Source organism: Cetorhinus maximus, chromosome 8 (assembly GCF_964194155.1).
Source record: "Cetorhinus maximus chromosome 8, sCetMax3.hap1.1, whole genome shotgun sequence".
Classification (NCBI taxonomy): domain Eukaryota; kingdom Metazoa; phylum Chordata; class Chondrichthyes; order Lamniformes; family Cetorhinidae; genus Cetorhinus; species Cetorhinus maximus.
In genome coordinates, this window is record NC_135886.1 from 68,062,825 (window position 1) to 68,082,232 (window position 19,408).

General features: G+C 49.2%; 1 long non-coding RNA gene across 2 annotated transcripts in view; it reads left to right on the forward strand.

Annotated features, from left to right (window-relative positions):
- Positions 1-19,408, forward strand: part of LOC144683295 (uncharacterized) — a 52,355-nt gene that overhangs the window by 19,691 nt on the left and 13,256 nt on the right. The window contains exon 3 of one of the 2 annotated variants that reach the window (XR_013577225.1): positions 792-900. The exons of the other annotated variant lie outside the window; for it this stretch is intronic. This is a non-coding gene — a long non-coding RNA (uncharacterized LOC144683295). Of the gene's footprint in view, positions 1-791; positions 901-19,408 lie in introns of those variants that run through there. 2 annotated transcript variants of the gene reach the window in all.

Consider the following 19,408-nt stretch of genomic DNA (forward strand, 5'->3'; position numbering starts at 1 on the left):
ATTTGATGGGACAATATAGAGGGAGTTTTACTCTGCCATAATCCAAGCTGTACCTCACCTTGGAGTGCTTGATGGGGCAATGTATAGGATTTTGCTGTGGGTCTTATTTCCTAGCACCCTGGAAAACGAATACCTACAAAACAGACAGTCATTGTGAAACTAAACATGTACATTTTAGGAAGGCTGAGTCATTTCCTAAATAAATTTCATGATCTTAAATAGCATTAAAAAATCATCTTTCACTTGAGACTCACATAACTCACTTGCAATCCTAATCTCCCTAGGGACTCCAGGACAAATTAATTCAGCTCTCTTAAAAGGGAACTTTGTAGTTATCAGGGAATCAGTGAAATTCCCTCAGCAGCATTATACGCTACTTAAGCAAGGGAAATTGATGTCTCATGCTCTGAAAGATTGACGGCATTTTCCAGACACCGCAGCGGCAATGTGATCCTCGACAGATTCGAAAGCGGCTGTTACTGCGAATGAGATTTAAGTTATTACTTCAGCTGTACACAGGAACTATACTGATCCAAACTGCCATAATTACTTAACCCCAGCTTTGAATCTATGTGACTTCATTACAGGGCCAGATTGAAATGACTGATTGTAACTTTATTTTCACTCAGTGCACGAAAGCAGGTTATCTCGGAATTAAACACAGCCACTTGCAGCACAAAATTGAATGGCTGTTGCCACTGTGCTCAGGTGTGACAGTCAAATGGCATAAAGGATGCTGACTGCACTTGATACAATCTTGTTTCTCTTTTTTAAATCTCATTTAAATGAAGAAAAATAAATTGTGAAGACTGACAAGAGGTCCAATACTCCCAAGGAGGAGTTCGTGACTTTGAGCACAGTATTGACTGACATCCGTCTTTGTTGCTGACAACCGCAAAGGTAACAAATTATCTGTTCCTATCCTTTGAATATGAAGTGATTATTATACTCATCAGCTCAGGGATTGCTTTGACATCTGTATAAATATTTCTGTATTTTTATAAATTTAAGCAGCAATTTGTTATGTATTTATAGTTGAGGGCGTCTTTCAAAAATGCAGTGAAGGTTTTATGGACGAAATACCAGATGAAATGCATTTTATTTTTAGGGTAATTTCATAGTTTAATCAATCAATTTATGTACTCTTTATTCTGGAGTTCAGAATCAAGAGTTCTGTGCCTGGAGTCTAGGACCTATTCATATGTTAGGTCGTGCTTACGGTGAGTTGGATAACACACTCCTTTAAAAAGGCAAGCTTTAACTTCAGTACTTGTTGCTGTGGACATTCCTGTTCATTGTACAATGAAAAATTTGGGGAGAGTTCTGGAGCTGGAGAACCTTGAGATGATGTTTAGATTTGGGCAGTGGGCTGTGTGTGACAATACTGAAAGAAAACTCTGAGGGTTGCCAGTACTTCGATGGTGTCTTCAGCCTGGGAGAATTGGAGACAATTTCAGGGTATAGAAGCACTTTATAGAGTCTCAGGATCTGGCAGGAGTGAAACAGGATTCAAGGTCCAGTAGAACTGTGAAGGGAATCCAAAATATTTCAGCATTTGGAGCAAATCTCATTTGAGAAAGCATATGCCAGGATCTGCAGATGGTGGAAGGGGCTGTTCTAGAATTTGAAAGTGCTGTACTAGGAAGGGGTGTTCATGGAGGGGTTGGAGAGTCCAGAATAATGGAGCCTGATATGTTCTCTGTCCAATTTTGGTCCATAAGCTGTCTTTCCTGCTGTTTTTTGATTGTCAGTCTATAAATTCATTCAAAGCACTCAGTGCACTAATGTGGGTTTGCCAACCCTGAATGGCTGGTATTGCTGGCAATCATAAGAATTTCTAGAACGTTCCCAAGGTAAATTTCATTCTGCTCAGAAAGAAGTTTCAATATATTTTGTTCACCCTTTTCAGATTTTATAGCAAGAAATCTGTTATTTTTCCAGATGTTTCTGCTGTGTTGGAAGGAAAATAGATTTGCGTACAGGCCGGAATTTTCCCGCCCCGTTGGCGGCAGGCATGGTGGCGGTGGTGGAGGAACAATATAATGGGAAGGCCAAAAAATCGGTTTCATGTCGTCATGAAACCAGTTAGCCATCGTCCACTGCACCCATCAATGGCGAGCTGCCTTTCCCACTGTCCAGCGTTGGTAACCTAGGGGCAGAATTTTACATCCCATGGGTGGGCACGCGCCTGACCCAATCGGCCGTAAAATCGTGCAAGAAAACAGGCGAGTATCTCGATGTCATTGCATACTCGCACGCTATTTCAGTTGGCGGGCGCGCGCTAAAGTCCGAAGCGTGCCCGCTGACAATTAAGAGGGCAATTAAGCCCATTAACGGCACAATTGACTCATATTTTCCATTGCCCATCCAACCCTACGGTTGGCAAATGGGTGAATCGGCCAGGCGGCCTTTACAATTTTCATCAAACCTCATCCAAGGACGGGATGAAATGTCCGTGATAAAATAAAATAAAAATAAATTTCTGTGGACAGACAGCATTTTTATCAGTTATATTTTCAGGTGATTTATTATGATGCATGGGCACTTTTATCAGCTTTTAAAACCTTTATTTGAACATTTTCAGGTCTGCAGCTCCCTGAGGCAGCTCTCTGCCTTCAGGGAGCTCACTCGCAGTGCTCACCTGCGCCCACGGAAATGTCATCCCCTGCCCTCTTCCCGCCCCCACCCTGGCAGCGCTGAGCATTTCAGCGCGTGTTTCACGCTGGCCAGCTGGTAATTGGCCAGCCAGTGTGAAATCACGGTCGGGAGCCGATTGCAGTCAGCGGTCCATTTTCCGATCGCTTCCAGGCCCACCAACCTGACGCGCCCGCCAGAGGTAAAATTCAGGCCCTAAGTTCAATGCGTTTGCATCTCATCATCTTGCCTGCTCGCTGGAATCATCCATCCACATAAAATTTATCACCCACATCAGCAGGAAAACACCCCAGCCCAGAACATGTCTGGGCAAGTGTGATGTGCAGGAGTTGGGACTTACCGTTAGGGCCTTGCTCACATTGCAGACATCTGAGGAGCTGAAGATGCTGGAGCCTTACAGCTACCGGACCCTCGAGGAACAGCGTGCGGTACGCTGGGTGGATTCTTATGGATGTGGCTTTGCCGCAAACCAGCTCACGGAAGGTGGGAGGCCTCTGTTGATCTCTGAGGTCTGCTTCGGGACATGACGGTCTTGGTCATGGGCTGCTACGGATGATCAGCGAGGTGGGGGAGAGGAAGGTGTACTGGGGGGGCGGGGTAGTGAGGTTGGGAGGGGGGGAATGAAGGTATTGGTGGAGTTAGGTTGGGGGGGAGGGAGTACGGTGAGGGGAGGGGGTAATGGGAGAGAATGCAGAAACTGGAGAGGAAGGCGTAAGGAAAGGACTTCAGAGGGTGGGGGGAAGGACTTCGGAGGTGGGGGGAAGGACTTCGGAGGTGGGGGGAAGGACTTCGGAGGTGGGGGGAAGGACTTCGGAGGTGGGGGGAAGGACTTCGGAGGTGGGGGGAAGGACTTCGGAGGTGGGGGGAAGGACTTCGGAGGTGGGGGGAAGGACTTCAGAGGTGGGGGAAGGACTTTGGAGGGTGGAAGGAGTCCGGGTGGAGGAAGAACATGCAAGGGAGGGGTCTGTGGAGTCAATGACTGCTTCCTGGGGAGCGAACTGGGGGTGGGCATGGTAAGAGCGAATGAGCATGGGAGTGGTCAGAGTGAGCCAGAAGGGTGGGAGGCTGAGTGTGTGACAGTGGCAGTAGAAGAGACGGGGAGGGGTGGTTGGTGGGGACTCGGAGGTGGACACGGACCTTGGGGGTGGGAAGTCAATGTGGATGGGGGTGGGATTCTCAGGAAGGTAGGGAACATACACGTTCACCTGGACATCCTGGAAAGAAAAGGGTTCTGGTTGGTAGGTGACGGTGGGGAGGTGGAAGGTGATGCCAGGGGAGGGTCAACAGTGATGGGGGAAAGGACTTGGGTGACTGAGGAAAAGGACAGGGGAGCTGAGAAGAAACTCAACGACTTCCATGGTTGTTGAAATGGAAAGTGGGCGGAGCCTCATGTTGGATTGGCACAGGTGCTGCATGGGAGTGCAGTCAGTGGGTGGGCGGAGATGCAGGTCAGCTCAGATAGATGACTGAAAGAGAACCCTAGCAGGCAACATTGAAAATGCTCAGGACATTAAGATGAGTGTGATGGAGGAAGGCTCAGCGTGAGTGGGAGAATGCTTGCACGAGGCTCCAAAAGGCCTTGCTATACACACACTTCTCCCTCCAGAATCACTCGTGGTCCGGCGGCATGCAGCTGAACTGCTAGTTGGGGGGATGCAGTCAGAAGACTCGCGAAACCTGTAAATGAAGCTGAAAGACACCATTGCACATTATTCAGTGAAAGTGAATATATTTTCAGATTATAAAGTGACAAAATGCATTCACACATGCAACCCCATGTGATCAGAAATTCTTAACTTTTCTAGGCCTCCCATTCCTTCCAGGTGCTGCCCTGACATCCACAGGAGGGGTGGAGGCAGCTTGTGCAATGGTTGACCTTGTTGCCTCTGACGACATTGGTGTGCACCCTCTGGAGAGCCGAGGCCTTGAGGGCCCTGGTTTGCTTTAGCTGTCCTCCTGTGGGCCAGCTGCCCCCCCCTGTTGTGACAGAGGATGGGTTAAGGGGGTCACAGGCAAAATGGGCTCGGAAGGAGCAGACAACATCTGAGATCCCTGAGTGGATGACCCGGGGTATCCAGCTGCCGCTCCTCCTCCCTTCAGGTGCCTGAGGGTCCTGGCCTGACTCCTTGAGGGGAAGGAGCACATGGAGGGACATCAAGGTGCCCATTTCCCCCTCGCGTTGCCACTGCAGGAACTCACCCATGGCTGCCGTGATGGAGTGCAGGTCTGCACACATCTCCCCATTCTGCTGGACCAGAATCTCCATGGCATCCACTATCCTCCTCATGGAGACCTCATGCACACACATGAGGGCACAACTTCACCAGAGAGCAGACAGACGCATTCCTCTGACTCATGTGCCACTCTGTTGAGGTCTTCCAACAGCTCTGCTTGATTTCCCTCTCCTGCTAACTTGCCACAATGATTTGGAAGGCTGAATCCAGAGGCTTATCATCTGACTCGAGCCTCACAGATGCCCCTTCCCAGCAGTCCTCCAAGTGCTGTGGAACTCGGTTGAACCAGCCTCTTCCCGCCGCAGACATGTGTCCTTGCGGTAACCACCAGATTGTGAACCCAAGCCTGCTCTAGATCTAGGTCCCACCGAGGTGTGTGTCTCTTCGCTGGTGGAGGGTGTGGGTAAGCGCTGTGACGGGTCTTCTAGGCTGCTTATTTCCAGCTCTTCAATAGAGGAGGTGTCCTCTTGGCTAGAGGTGAGGACCTGGATGGAGGTGAGGAACTGGCTGACTGAGGGTGTCAGTTGCTTGGCAAAGATCCCTGTGAACAAAAGTAGAGATGATTAGTGCAAGGCAGCAGAGTCAAATCAGGAGAGAGAGCATTCACAGTTGTGTTGAGAGAGGGATGAAGTGGTGCAGGATCCTCATGTCGGTGTTACCCGCCGAATTCACCGTTCCCGCAGGCACGGTCCACGTCCTCACCAGTCAGCGCGATGGCACGCTCCTCAAAGTGAGTGAGGGGCCGAATGTGGGCCACGCCACCCCTGGATTGGGACCTCTCGCTGCTGTTGTCAGCCAGCTTCTCCTGCATGAAAACGGATGGAGAGAGTGTGAGCAGAACGCATGGCATTGCATGGAATGTTTGGGTGGTGAGTGGAGCCATGGACAGGATGAGGGCGTGAGCTCCAGAGGATATGAGCCTGATGGAGATGTGAGGGTGTGTGTGAGAGTTGGTGGTGTTGTCCCTTGAGGTGTGAGATCCTTGTGGATGTGCGATGGGTTTGTGAGTGTGTGAGTTGAGAGTGATGAGGTGGATGACTTACTCTGGCGGAACGGATGAGACCATTCATCCTCTTCCTGCACCGATGGCTGATCTCCTCTGTGTTCTGTGGTGCTGACCACCATTGCCATTGCCGCCCAGGACAGATTGGTGACTCTGATGGACCTCCTATGACCAGAGCAGGTGTAGAGGACATCATGGCGGGCTTCCACCATGTCCAGCAGGTGCCCCATCACTAAATTTGTGGGCCGTAGTCTCGTTTGCTTTGCCTGGAACAGCCCTGGTCTGAAGACATGAAGTAGGCTGCACTTGGGTGCACTTTAAATATGGCGCCCGGAGAGAGGAAGCGCTGAGGTCACGGCGTGGCGGGCAAATCCAAGTCCACCCGCTAGTGAGCCGGTGTGTTCCCCATGAATGCATAATTAATGAGGCAGGATGCTCCTGGAATGGGACAATACAGCGTGAAAACCCGCCATTGCGGCCAGCGGGCAAAACGTCCTTTTTCCCGCTCACTGTCACACTTTAGGCAAATCTGGGACGACTCCACCCACAGTGTTCAGAGAGAGTCAGGAGCTGGAATGGACCTGCAAGAAATCAGAAGCACCAGGGAGACAATAAATTGAGGCCAAGGTTCAGGGCCTACACCTGAGGAGGGAGTCGGCAGTTGAGGTAGACCTGAAAGAAATCAGGAGCACCGGGGAGTGGATGAATGAGGCCCAGGCTTGGAGCCTATCACTTTCCTGAAGAGTGTTGGCAGCTGGATTGAACCTGGTTGCACTGGAGTTTGAAAAGGTCAAAAAAATTGAATAATTGCAAAATTGAAAGACATTGGGTGGAATCTTCCCAGAATTGCACTAAGTGTGGTAGCGGGTGTGAAAAACAGAGTTTTACCCGCCAGCTGCAATGGAGGATTTTCACGCCGTATCGTCTCCTTCCCACCTCAAAAATTATGCAGTTACGGGAAACACACCATCTCACTGGCGGGCGGCCTTTGGTTTGCCTGCCATGCCATTATTTCGCCACTTCCTCACTCTGTATGCCATATTTAAACTGCAGCCGCACACACAGACCTCAATGCTTGCAGTCCAGGTCTGCTCCAGTGAAGAGATGGCCCCAAAAGCCAAGAAGAGTGCAGCCCACCCCCTGATTCAGTGATACATCCCTGGAACGCCTTTTGGATGCCATGGAGGCCCACCATGATGTTCTCTATCCCTGCTCTGGCCGCAGGAGGCCCATCAGTCTCACCTCTCTGGCTTGGGAGGCGATAGCAAAGGTGGCCATGCCAATGCTGCACACAGAAGGTTGGCCATCCACTGCAGAAAGAGGATGAATGATCTCATCCATGCCACCAGGGTAAGTCAACCATCTCATCACCCTCAACTCACCCATTCATAAGCCCATCGCACATTCACTTTCTTCTCACTCACTGCCAGCTCAAGGATAATTACCACGCACTCTCTCATGCACACACTCACACCTCCATCTGACCTCAACTCCTCTGCAGATCACCTCCTCATCCCATCCATGGCTCCACTCAGTACACACGAACGCCTGGCATCCTTCTCATTTGGCCTGGCATGCGCCTTGCTCACAAACTCTCCATCTATCTTTATGCAGGACAAGATCACGCATAATCAACAGGAGAGGTCTCAGACCATGGGTGGAGTATTGGACATCAAGGTCCTCACTCTGTTTGAGAGTCACACGTTGGAGCTGGTCTGTGAGGATGTGGACCATTGCTGCGGTGATGGTGAGGTCAGCGGCAAACATCCACATGAAAATCCTGCGCTTGGTCTAGGACATTGGTCACAGACTGCTGCGGGGGCTGAGCTCCATTGCAGATGCCATAGTTGGCCTCCAACAATGTCAACGTTAGAGGGGTGTGGGACAGCTCGATCTCACTCCAGCTTCCTCTTCTCCTTGAGGAGTCAGCCAGGGGCCATCAGGCATCCACAAGGAAGAGGATCAGCAGCTTGACACCCCAAGGCCATCCACCCAGGTGACTCCAGGAATGTCTGGCCGATTGGAATCCCCTCTTCCTGTGATCCCATCATCTCCAGCTCCCCAGGCCGAGGAGGGTGCACCTGGCCCACAGCAGGATACCCAAAGCAGGCCGCAGCCCTCCAGGACTCAGCCCTCCAGAAGGCAAGGTCATCACAAACAGGGCATAGCAGTCAGCAGGCTGCCTCCACCTCCACTGTGGGTGTCGGGGAAGCACCAAGACGTAGCAGCAGGGTTAGGAACGTTAAAAAGATGTAAATATTTTGAGTCAAACAATTAAACTAAATTAACAAATTCAGGGACACAGTAAAAGCAGGCCCTTAAAGGGAAACTGCAAAAATAAAAGACAAAATGCAAAGGAAACTTTCCAATGTCATCTCAGCTCACCTCAGCTCTATTTAAGAAAGGGACTATTTAGAAGCACACTACAGTGTGCTTGCACACAAACAGGAGAGAAACCTCCTCCTGAGTGAGACACAGCCAGAGTGAGTGTGTGTATTGGCAATTTGGTGCACAGTGGTAATTGAACTGGTAAGTCTTTCTCTTTAATTTTTGCAAGTTCAGTACTCTAGTTAAAAGGTTGGTAAGGTAGCTGAGTCAGCTGACTGTGTGACAGTTAACTGTCAATCACCTGAAGCCTGATTAGGGCCTGAATAGGTGTTGATTACTGTTTGAAGCTTAACTAGTGAGTCATCTCAGCTCTATTTAAGAAAGGGACTATTTAGAAGCACACGATCAGTGTGCTTGCACATGAACAAGGGAGAGACCTCATCGTGAGTGAGACACATACAGAGTGAGTGTGTGTATTGGCAATTTGGTGCACAGTGGGAATTCAGTGCAGAGGGGAAGAGGTGCTCTTGCCATTTTTTCTTTGCTATCAAACTTCTTAAATCTTCAGAGATTGGTCTTGCCATGCTGCAACAGTAGAGGCTACAAGGGAAAGTAATGCATGGTAAGTAATGGGTAAGGTCGGGTAAGTATTTATTACTTTTATCGCTTATAGTTTAAGGTCTTTTTGTGGTTTATGGTTTGTATATCCTGTAGTAATGAGGATCAGGAATGAAGGGCCCTAGAGTATCTGATTTAAAAGGTCTAATTTAAAGGGATAAGTCATAGCAGGAGAGCTCAAAGCCGTGGTGTGCTCCTCGTGCTCCATGTGGGAAGCCGGGAACATTTCCAGTGCCCAGGACCAGCATGTGTGCAGGAAGTATGTCCAGCTGCAGCTCCTGGAAGCTTGAGTTTCAGAGATGGAACGGTGGCTGGGGACACTGTGGAGCATCCGCGAGTCTGAGAGCATCGTGGATAGCACGTTTAGAGAGGTGGTCACACCGCAGCTGAAGGGGCTTGATAAAGGAAGGGAATGGGTGACCTCCAGGCAGTCCAAGAGGAACAGGCAGGTGGTTCAGGAGCCCCCTGGGATCCCGCTCGCAAATCAGTATTCCATTTTGGAGGCTGATGTCAGCGTTGGTTCCTCCAAGGAGTGCGGACAGAGCCAAGCTTCTGGCACTACAAGCAACCTGTCTGTACAGGAAGGGAAGAAGAAAGGAAGAGCAATAGTAATAGGCGATTCTATAGTCAGGGGAACATATAGGCGCTACTGTGGCCATCAACGTGACTCCAGGATGGTGTGTTGCCTCCCTGGTGCCAGGATCCGGGATGTTACTGAATGGCTGCAGGGCATCCTGAAGGGGGAGGGTGATAAGGCAGAGGTCATGGTACATGTTGGTACCAATGACATAGGTAGAAAGAGGGATGAGGTCTTGCATCAAGAATTCAGGGATTTAAGCAGCAGACTAAAAAGAAAGACCTCTCAGGTTGTACTCTCTGGATTACTCCCAGTGCCACGTGCTAGCGAGCTCAGAAATAGGAGAATAGCGCAGATGAATACGTTGCTTAAGAGTTGGTGCAGGAGGGAGGGGTTTAGATTGCTGGATCACTGGGACCGTTTCTGGGGAAGGTGGGACCTGTACAAGCGGGATGGTCTCCATCTGAATCAGAGCGGGACTAGCATCCTTGCGGGCGGGTTTGCTAGTGCTGTTGGGAAGAGTTTAAACTAATTTGGCAGGGGGAGGGGCACAGAATGTTAGCAGAATAGGGACACATCATAATACAGTAAAACAATCAAGTCAGAGGGAGTACAGCTGCATTAAGTTTCAAGGGAGTAAGGCAAGGCTGGATGGCCTCTACTTTAATGCCAGGAGTATTACAGGTAAAACGGATGTGTTAAGGGTGAGGATTGACACGTGGAATTGTGATATAGTAGCCATCACAGAGGCGTGGTTGAGGGAAGGGCAGGATTGGCTGCTTAACATTCTGGGATAAAGAATCTTCAGGCGAGACGGGAGGGGGTAAAAGAGGAGGAGGCATTGCATTATTAGTTAAGGAGTCAGTTACTGCAGTAAGGAGAGATGATATCTTGGAGGGTATTTCAAATGAAGCTTTGTGGGTAGAGTTTAGGAATAAAAAAGAGGCAGCCACATTCTTAGGTGTTTGTTATAGACCCCCAGATAGTCAGCAGGAAATTGAGGAGCAAATATGTGCACAATTCGCGGAGGTGTGTAAAAACAATAACAATAGGGTAATTATATTAGGTGATTTCAACTTTCCCAACATTAATTGGAATAGACATAGTGTTAAGGGCTTGGATGGAGTGGATTTCTTGAAATGTGTACAGGAGAACTTTTTAGGTCAATCTGTAGAGGGTCCAACAAGGGACGGCTCAGTGCTGGACCTAATTCTGGGGAATGAAGCCGGACAGGTGGCTGAGGTGGTGGTGGGGGAACATTTTAGTGATAGGGACCACAACATGGTACAATTTAAGCTTGTTATGGACAAAGAAATAGATAAGTTTAAAAAATGTTTTGGATTGGGGGAGAGCGGATTTTAGTAAAATAAGGCAGGACCGGGCCAAGGTAGACTGGGAACAGCTACTTGTGGGGAAATCTACAGAGGAACAGTGGGGGGTGTTCAAAAAGGAAATGGGGAGGGTACAGGCTTAACATGTTCCCTCTAGGGTGATAAGAAGGAGTAACAAACCCAGAGAACCATGGATGACTAGAGATAATCAGGATACGATAAGAAGGAAAAGAGAGGTGTTTAGCAGATACAAGGGAAGCAAATCATCGGAGGCATTAGTGGAGCACAAAGTGCAGGGTGGAGCTTAAGAAAACAATTAGGAGAGCAAAGAGGGGATATGAGAAAGCTCTGGCTGGTAAAAGTAGGGAAAATCCCAAGATATTCTATAAGTATATCGATGAGAAGACGATAACCAGGGAAAGAGTAGGGCCCATAAGGGACCAAGGGGGCAATCTATGGATGGAGCCAGAGGACATCGGTAGAGTATTGAACGATTGCTTCACATCCGTCTTCACCCAAGAGAATGAGGATGAAGGTATCGAACTCGGGGAGAGAGACTGTGAGGTTCTTGAGCAAATTGATATAGGGACTGACAAGGTATTGGCAGGCTTAAAAGTGGACATATCTCCAGGTCCGGATGATTTGTGTCCCAGTCTGCTGAGGGAGGCAAGGCAGGAGATCACAGGGGCTCTGACCCAAATTTTTAATTCCTCTCTGGCCATAGGGGAGGTGCCAGAGGACTGGAGAACAGCTAATGTGGTTCCACTATTTAAGAAGGGTTGTAGAGATAAGCCACAGAACTACAGGCCAGTGAGTCTCATGTCAGTGGTAGGGAAACTATTGGAGAAAATTCTGAAGGAGAGAATCTATCTCCACTTGAAGAGGCAAGGTTTGACCAGGGATAGTCAGCATGGCTTTGTCAAAGGAAGGTCATGCCTAACAAATTTGATTGAATTTTTTGGGGAGGTGACCAGGTGTATAGATGAGGGTAGTGCTGTTGATGTAGTTTATATGGATTTCAGCAAAGCCTTTGACAAGGTCCCACATGGGAAACTTATAAAGAAGGCAAATGCACATGGGATACAGGGTAATTTGAGAAGGTGGATTCAAAATTGGCTTAGTTGTAGGAGGCAGAGGGTGATGACAGAAGGATGCTTTAGTGACTGGAAGCCAGTGTCCAGTGGCGTACCACAGGGATCCGTGCTCGGTCCCCTATTATTCGTCATTTATATAAATGTCATAGATGACTATGTGGGGTGTAGGATTAGTATGTTTGCGGATGACACAAAGATTGGCCGGGTGGTTAACAGTGAGGTTGAGTGTCTTGGGCTACAGGAAGATACAGACAAGATGGTCAAATGGGCAGATAAGTGGCAGATGGAATTTAACCCTGGAAAGTGTGAGGTGATACACTTTTGGAAGGAGTAATTTGACAAGTAAGTATTCAATGAATGGCATGACAGTAGGAGGTTCTGAGGAACAAAGGGACCTTGACGTGTGTGTCCATAGCTCTCTGAAGGCGGAGGGGCATGTTAGTGGGGTGGTGAAAAAGGCATATGAGACACTTGCCTTTATCAACCGAGGCATAGATTACAAAAGTAGGGAGGTCATGTTGGAGTTGTATAGAACCTTGGTGAGGCCACAGCTGGAGTACTGTGTGCAGTTCTGGTTGCCACATTATGGGAAGGATGTAATTTCACTGGAGGGGATGCAGAGGAGATTCATCAGGATGTTGCCTGGGATGAAACATTTAAGTTATGAAGAGAGGTTGGGTAGACTTGGGTTGTTTTCGTTGGAGCAGAGAAGACTGAGGGGCGACCTGTTCGAGGTGTACCAGATTATGAGGGGCATGGACAGGGTGGATAGGGAGCAGCTGTCCCCTTAGTTGAAGGGTCAGTCACAAGGAGACATGCGTTTAAGGTGAGGGGCAGGAGGTTTAGGGGGGATGTGAGGAAAATCTTTTTTACCCAGAGGGTGGTGATGGTCTGGAAAGCGCTGCCTAGGATGGTGGTGGAGGCGGGTTGCCTCACATCCTTTGAAAAGTACCTGGATGAGCACTTGGCACGTCATAACATTGAAGGCTATGGGCTAAGTGCTGGTAAATGGGATTTGGTAGGTAGGTCAGGTGTTTCTCACGTGTCGGTGCGGACTCGATAGGCCAAAGGGCCTCTTCTGCACTGTGATTCTGTGATTAAAGGGGTCTATAAAACACCTCAGTCCCCGCGTTGCCCACTGGGCACGGAAGGCCTCGACGGTGCCAGCGGACACTGCGTGCTCCCTTTCCAGGGACAACAGGCCACAAACATAGCCATGGAAGGGCAGCGACAGTGGGTTGGACAACCCCATCGATTGCCCGCTGCCTGGACCTGTTAATGGCCAACTTGGCCAGGCCCAGGAGCAGGTTCACAAGGAGGTCATCCTCCTTCCCGGCCCCCCTCCACACCAGGTGCCCATAGATCAAGAGCGTGGAACTGAAGTGCAAACAAAACAACAGTAAAAGTTTTTTCAAGAAACTAAGAAGGAGTGCAGCCTACAACAATTAACACACACGTGGTCACGGACTCCACAAGGCCGCAGAAGACACAGGTATCTTGGGAATCCGTGAAGCGACACATTCTACGGTTATATGGGGCTGTTGCATGCAACACCCTCCATCCCAAGTCCCTGATGGAAAGTGGGAGGACACCCCCGTAGAGGGCCCCGCACTGGGGACCTCCACCGCCGGACAGCAACAAGGCACACCAGGGTGTGTCTGGGCGACAGGCGAGGGCAAGGAAGTGAAGGGTGTGCAGCAGCAGCCCATACAGAAAACCTCTCCGCACTGTGCTAAGGGACACAGAGGGCATTTCCATGCGGCAACTCAGGTTACGGGGCACTGGCTCCTGAAGGAGCGTTCAGGGCTTGGGGCCAATGTGGAATTCCGTCTGAACAGGGGTGCACTTGGACAGAAGACCTGCACCACCTCGAGGCTCAGAATGACGTCGGGGCTGAGCACGACCATCCTAAGGTCTTGAATGGCATTGGCCACAAGCCAGATGTTCACGGACGTGCGATGTGCCAACTCCTGTGGTAGCATCCAGCCCACTCCTCCGCCACCCAGCACATCCCCGGTCCTGGTCACACCGGCAGCCTCAGCCCTCCTCTCCGCCAGCCACTGAAACGGACGGAGGGGCGGATCCCTGAGCAGTGGAGAGCTGCATCGCGAGGCGACCATCTTCCAGACTTTGACCAGGTCCTGTTAAAAGACGGGCAACACCTGCAAGGAGCCACGAAGGCCCCTCAGGTCTACAAACAGGAGCTGCACATCATAATTCAGGCCGTGCACCTGGCGGAAGAAATACGTCATCAGGGCAACCACCTCAGAGGGGGCTCAACATAAATGTGTCGCTGCAGGGCCTGCAGGCAGAAAATCGCCACCTGGGTGCATAGGCACACCAGCGCCTGACCATCCTCCTTAAGCGGGAGACTCAGAACCTCAGCATCAACCCAATGCAGTCTTTTGTCCCAGAAGAAGCCAACGAGCATTCTCTGGATTTTTGTGACAAAATCCGGGAGGGGTCAAAGTGACCAGCCGGTACCACAACATGGCGGCAATCAGCTGGCTTATGACCAGAACTTGACCCCAGTAAGACAGCATTCGGAGCAGTCCTGTCCAGCGCCGCAGGCGAGTGGTGACTTTGGTCTCCAGCTCCTGCCAGTTCGCCAGCCAGGATTCCTCAGCAGGGCAGAGATGGACCCCCAGGTAGAGGGGGCTGGTCCTGCTCCAGGTGAAAGGCCTGAACTCCTCGGGTAGGGGATCCATCTGCCATGGACTGACCAGGAGTCCAGAACATTTACCCCAGTTGATCCTGGCAGAAGACGCGGCAGAGTAGACCTCCTGGCACTCGCGCATCCTCCGCAGGTCAGCCGTGTCGGTGAACAAGAGGAGCACGTAAACAGCATAAGCTGAAAGGACCACCCCGATGCCCGGCCCGCGCAGAACCAATCCTGACAACCTCCTTCGCAAGAAGTGCAGGAAAGGCTCCACGCAAATAGAATACAATTGGCCAGGCAGGGGGCAGCCTTGACGCACCCCTCTCCCAAAGCGAAGGGGCGCCATCAGGGACTCGTTAACCTTCACTAGACACTCTGCGGCAGCGTATAGAAGTCTGATCCGAGCGACAAAATGCGTCCCGAACTCAAATGCTCGCAGAGTCCCGAATAAGTATTCGTGATCCACCCTGTCGAATGCCTTCTCCTGATCAAGAGACAGGAAGGTGCTTGACAGACCAGTCCTCTGGGAAAAGTGGATAACATCCTGAACCAGATGGATACTATTGAAGATGGTACTGCCCAGGACCGTGTAGGACTGGTCAGAGCCCACCTCAGCGGGCAGGCCCTGGAGCAGTCGGGAAACGGACCGCCAACCACAATCAGCCCCCAACCGCAATTTCACACTGGCTGGTTAATCAATACCGGGTCGATGCCGTGTGTGTTGTAATGATATAAAAGCACCAATTGCTCATACAGGGGAGACGGTGGTGTATTGGTAATGTCACTGGACCTAGAGACCCACGTTAATGCTCTCGGGACAAGGGTTCAAATCCCACCCTGGCAGCTGGTGGAATTTAAATTCAATTAATAAAACCTGGAGTTGAAAGCTAGTCTCTGTAATGGTGACCATGAAACTATCATCATTTGTTGTAAAAACCCATCTGCTTCACTAATGTCCCTTTAGGGAAGGAAATCTGCTATCCTTACCTGGTCTGGCGTACATGTGACTCCAGAATGTGGTTGACTTTTAACTGCCCCTCTGAAATGGCTGCGCAAGACAATCAGTTCCAGAGGCAATTAGGGATGGGCAACAAATGCTGGCCTTGCCAGCAACACCCACATCCTGTGAAAGAATAAAAAAACCAGCCAGCCAGTGTGAAGCACGTGCTGAAAAGCTCAGCACTGCTGGGGTGAGGGTGGGAGGAGCGTGGGTGCTGATGTCGACCCGGGCACGGGCAAGCACTGACAGAAAGCTCCCTGCAGGCAGCTCTCTGCCTCAGAGCTGAAGACCTGAAACTCAGGAAATTAAGTTTTAAAATCAGGAAAAAATGTCCAAGCATCACAACCAGGCACCTGAACACATAGATAATAAAATTGCTGTCCACAGATTTCTATTTTTATTTTATTTAATAACGGAAACCGCATTCCACCCTTGGACGAGGTTTGCTGAAAAATGTAAAGGCTGCCTGGCCGATTCGCCCATCCACCAAGGTTGGACAGGCCACGTAAAATGACAGGCAATTGTGCCTGGGATTAATTGCCCTCTCAATTGTCGGCAGGCATCTTCTGACTTTTGCGCTCGCCTGTCGACAGAAATATCGCAACAGCACGGGTTAACGTTCGGACGCTCACCCAACGTCACCTCGTGCGATTTCACGTCCGATCAGGTCGGGCATGAGCCCTCCCAGTCAGTGTAAAATTCAGCCCAGTATGTTAGGTGGGTTCAGAGTAAAGGGGAAAGTAATAAAGTTTAAATTAAGGTTACTGTGCATGTATGTGAATACGCGGAGTATGGTAAATAAGATTAATGAGTTGCAAGCGCAGATAGCCATATGGAATTATGATGTTGTGGCTCAAAGAAGGGCAGGACGGGCATTAAATATTCCTGGATACAAGGTGTTGAAGAAAGATAGGAAAAGCATTATTGATTAAGGATAAAATTGTCGTGCCAGAGGAAGAAGACACCCTAGAGGGGTTAAGGACAGAATCTATTTGGCTGGAGCTAAGGAACAAAAAGGTGCAATTATATTGTTCAGTGTAAACTACAGGCCACCAACTCGTAGGAAGGACGTAGACCGACAAATTTGCAAGGAACTTGGAGTGCAAGAATTTTAGAATAGTTATAATGGGGGACTTTAATTATCTGCATGTATATGAGATAATAGTGCATTGGGTAGAAAGGGACAAGAGTTCCTAGAGAGTGTTCAGGAGAATTTTCTACAGTATATTGTTTCCAGTCCAAAGAGAAAGGAGGCACTACTCAATTGAGTTCTTGGAAATGAGGTGGGCCAAATGGATCAAGTGTCTGTAGGGGAACATTAGAGGACAGTGATCATTGTATCATAAGATGTAGGTTGGCGATGGAAAAGGACATGGAACAATCCAGAGTAAGGATAATTAACTCGAGGAAAGCCAACTTCAATGGGGTCATCAGCTCTGCTATCAAGTTGCACTTGCTTAGCAATAACTTGCTCACTGACATTCAGTTTGGGTTCTGCCAGGGTCATTCAGCTTCTGACCTCATTACAGCCTTGATTCAAACATGGACAAGAGCTGAACTCCTGAGGTGAGGTGAGAGTGACTGCCCGTGACATCAAGGCTGCATTTAACTGAGTGTGGCATCAAGGAGCCCTAGTAAACTGGAGTCAATGGGAATCAGGGGGAAAACTCTGTTTGGAGTCATGCCTAATGCAAAGGAAGATATTTGTGGTTGATTCCCTGGCTTGATGGTAATGGTAGTGTGGGGGGTACACTGTGCCATGAGATTACAGATTGTGTTCGAGTACAATTCTGATGCTCCCCCACAGCCTCATGAATGCCCAGTGTTGAGTTGCTAGATCAGTTTGAAATCCATCCCATTCAAGATATCCTCAATGTGAAGACGGGACTTTGTCTCCCCTAGGACTCCTACCTATACTGTCGTGGACAGATGCAACTACAGCAGGCACGTTAGTGAGGATGAGGTCAAGTATGTTTTTCCCTCTTGTTGGTTCACTCACCACCTGCCGCAGACCCAGTCCTTTAGGACTCCGGCCAGTGGTGATGCTACCACAGACCAACAGAAGTCCATTCTGCACCCTTGGCACTTCCTCCAATTGGTGTTCAATATGGAGGAGTACTGATTCGTCAGCTGAGATCAGGGGGGTAAGTGATAATCAGCAGGAGGTTACCTTGCCCATGTTTGGCCTGATGCCATAAATTCATGGGGTGGGAGTCGATGTTGTGAACTCCTAGAGCAACTCCTTCCCAACTGTATACTACTGTGTCACTACCTGTTCTGGAATGGTGATATTGGTGTATGGGACATGATGTGTAAGGTATGATTTCGTGACTATGTCACTCAGGTGCTTGACTGGTTTGTGAGACAGCTCTCCCAATTTTGGCACAAGCCCCCAGGTGTTAGTAGGACTTTGCAAGGTCATCTGGGCTGAGTTTGCTGTTGTCATTTCGTGTGCCTAGGTCGATACTGGGTGGCTTGATACAATTGAGTGGCTTGCTAGGCCATTTAAGATGCATTTAAAAGTCAACCACATTACTGCAGATCTGGAGTCACATAAAGTCCAGACCAGTTAAGGACATTAGTCAACCAGATGGGTTTTTACAACAAATGATTCATAGTCATCATCAGACTTTTTAATTTCAGATTTTTATTGAATTCTGTCTTAGTGGGATTTGAACCCAGTTCCCCAGAGCATTACCCTGCATCTCTGGATTACCTGTCCAGTGACAATACCACTACACCAACACCTTCCCATTGGAGAAGTTAGGACTGTTTTCCTTGGAGAAATGAAAGTTGAGAGGAAATTCAGTTGAAAGTCACAAGGGGTCTGGCCAGAGTAGATAGGGAGAGGCTGTTCCCATTCAAGGAAGGATTGAGAATCAGAGGGCAGAGATTTAAGTTAATTGGCAAAAGAAGCAATGACTGCATGAGGAAAACCTTTTTCATACAGCGAATAGTTAGGATCTGGAATGCACTGCCAGAGAGTATTTTGGAGGTGGGTTCAATCGAGGCATTCAAGAGGGAATTGGATTATTATCTGAAAATAAAGAATCTGCAGGACTGAGGGCAGAAAGTGGGAGAATGGCACTAAGTGAATTGCTCCTTCAACGAGTCAGCACAGACACTACAGGCTGAATGGCCTCCTTCTGTGCTGTAACCATTTAGTGTTTCTGTGATTATTTGCACAGTATGTCGATGTTGATTTGACTCGCAAGAGAAAGGTTCCAAAAATCTGTGGGTTGTAACTCCATTGCTTTCCACAGTTGTCTGCATACAGTCAGTGCCTTATTAATATGGGGCAGGTGGGCACACACTGCCTAGACCTCTCCCTCTCAAAACCCAGTCATGGGGCCCCACTCTAGTCAAGTGGAAAACACATTAAAGTCAGCCACAGGAGTAGATAAGGAGCATGCAGCTGCAACTGGGAGTATGGAAAGGTAAGGTGGGTGGGGTGCGGGAGGATGGTTCCAATACATGACCCAGGAGCTGGTTGTTCCTGGGGCAGGTCAGATCCTGGGGATTGGGATTTCCTTTCAGAGGGAGTTTCTAATCTTCTGCACTTGCCAGCAACAGCTTTCTACCACTGGCTTTCTCACCTGGCAGTCAGATAGATTATAAGGGGGAAACAAGTAAAAACATGCTATGTGGTCCCACTGTCAAATTTGGGTTCCCTGGCTGCATGCAGAGGACCTCCAATTCCTCCCAATCTCCCTGTAATTATTGGGGCCCCTGTCTATGGTCAGCAGAAGTAAACCTGCTCATAGCAGGTATGCTTCCCAGCCAATAATGCCTATGGGAATGATTTGAGGTTGGGATTGTGGTCTAGATCTTGAAAACTTGGAACATTTTTTCAATTTTAAAGCAACTCCTTTTATAATGGATCTGCAGGGACAGTTGATTGGTTTCCTG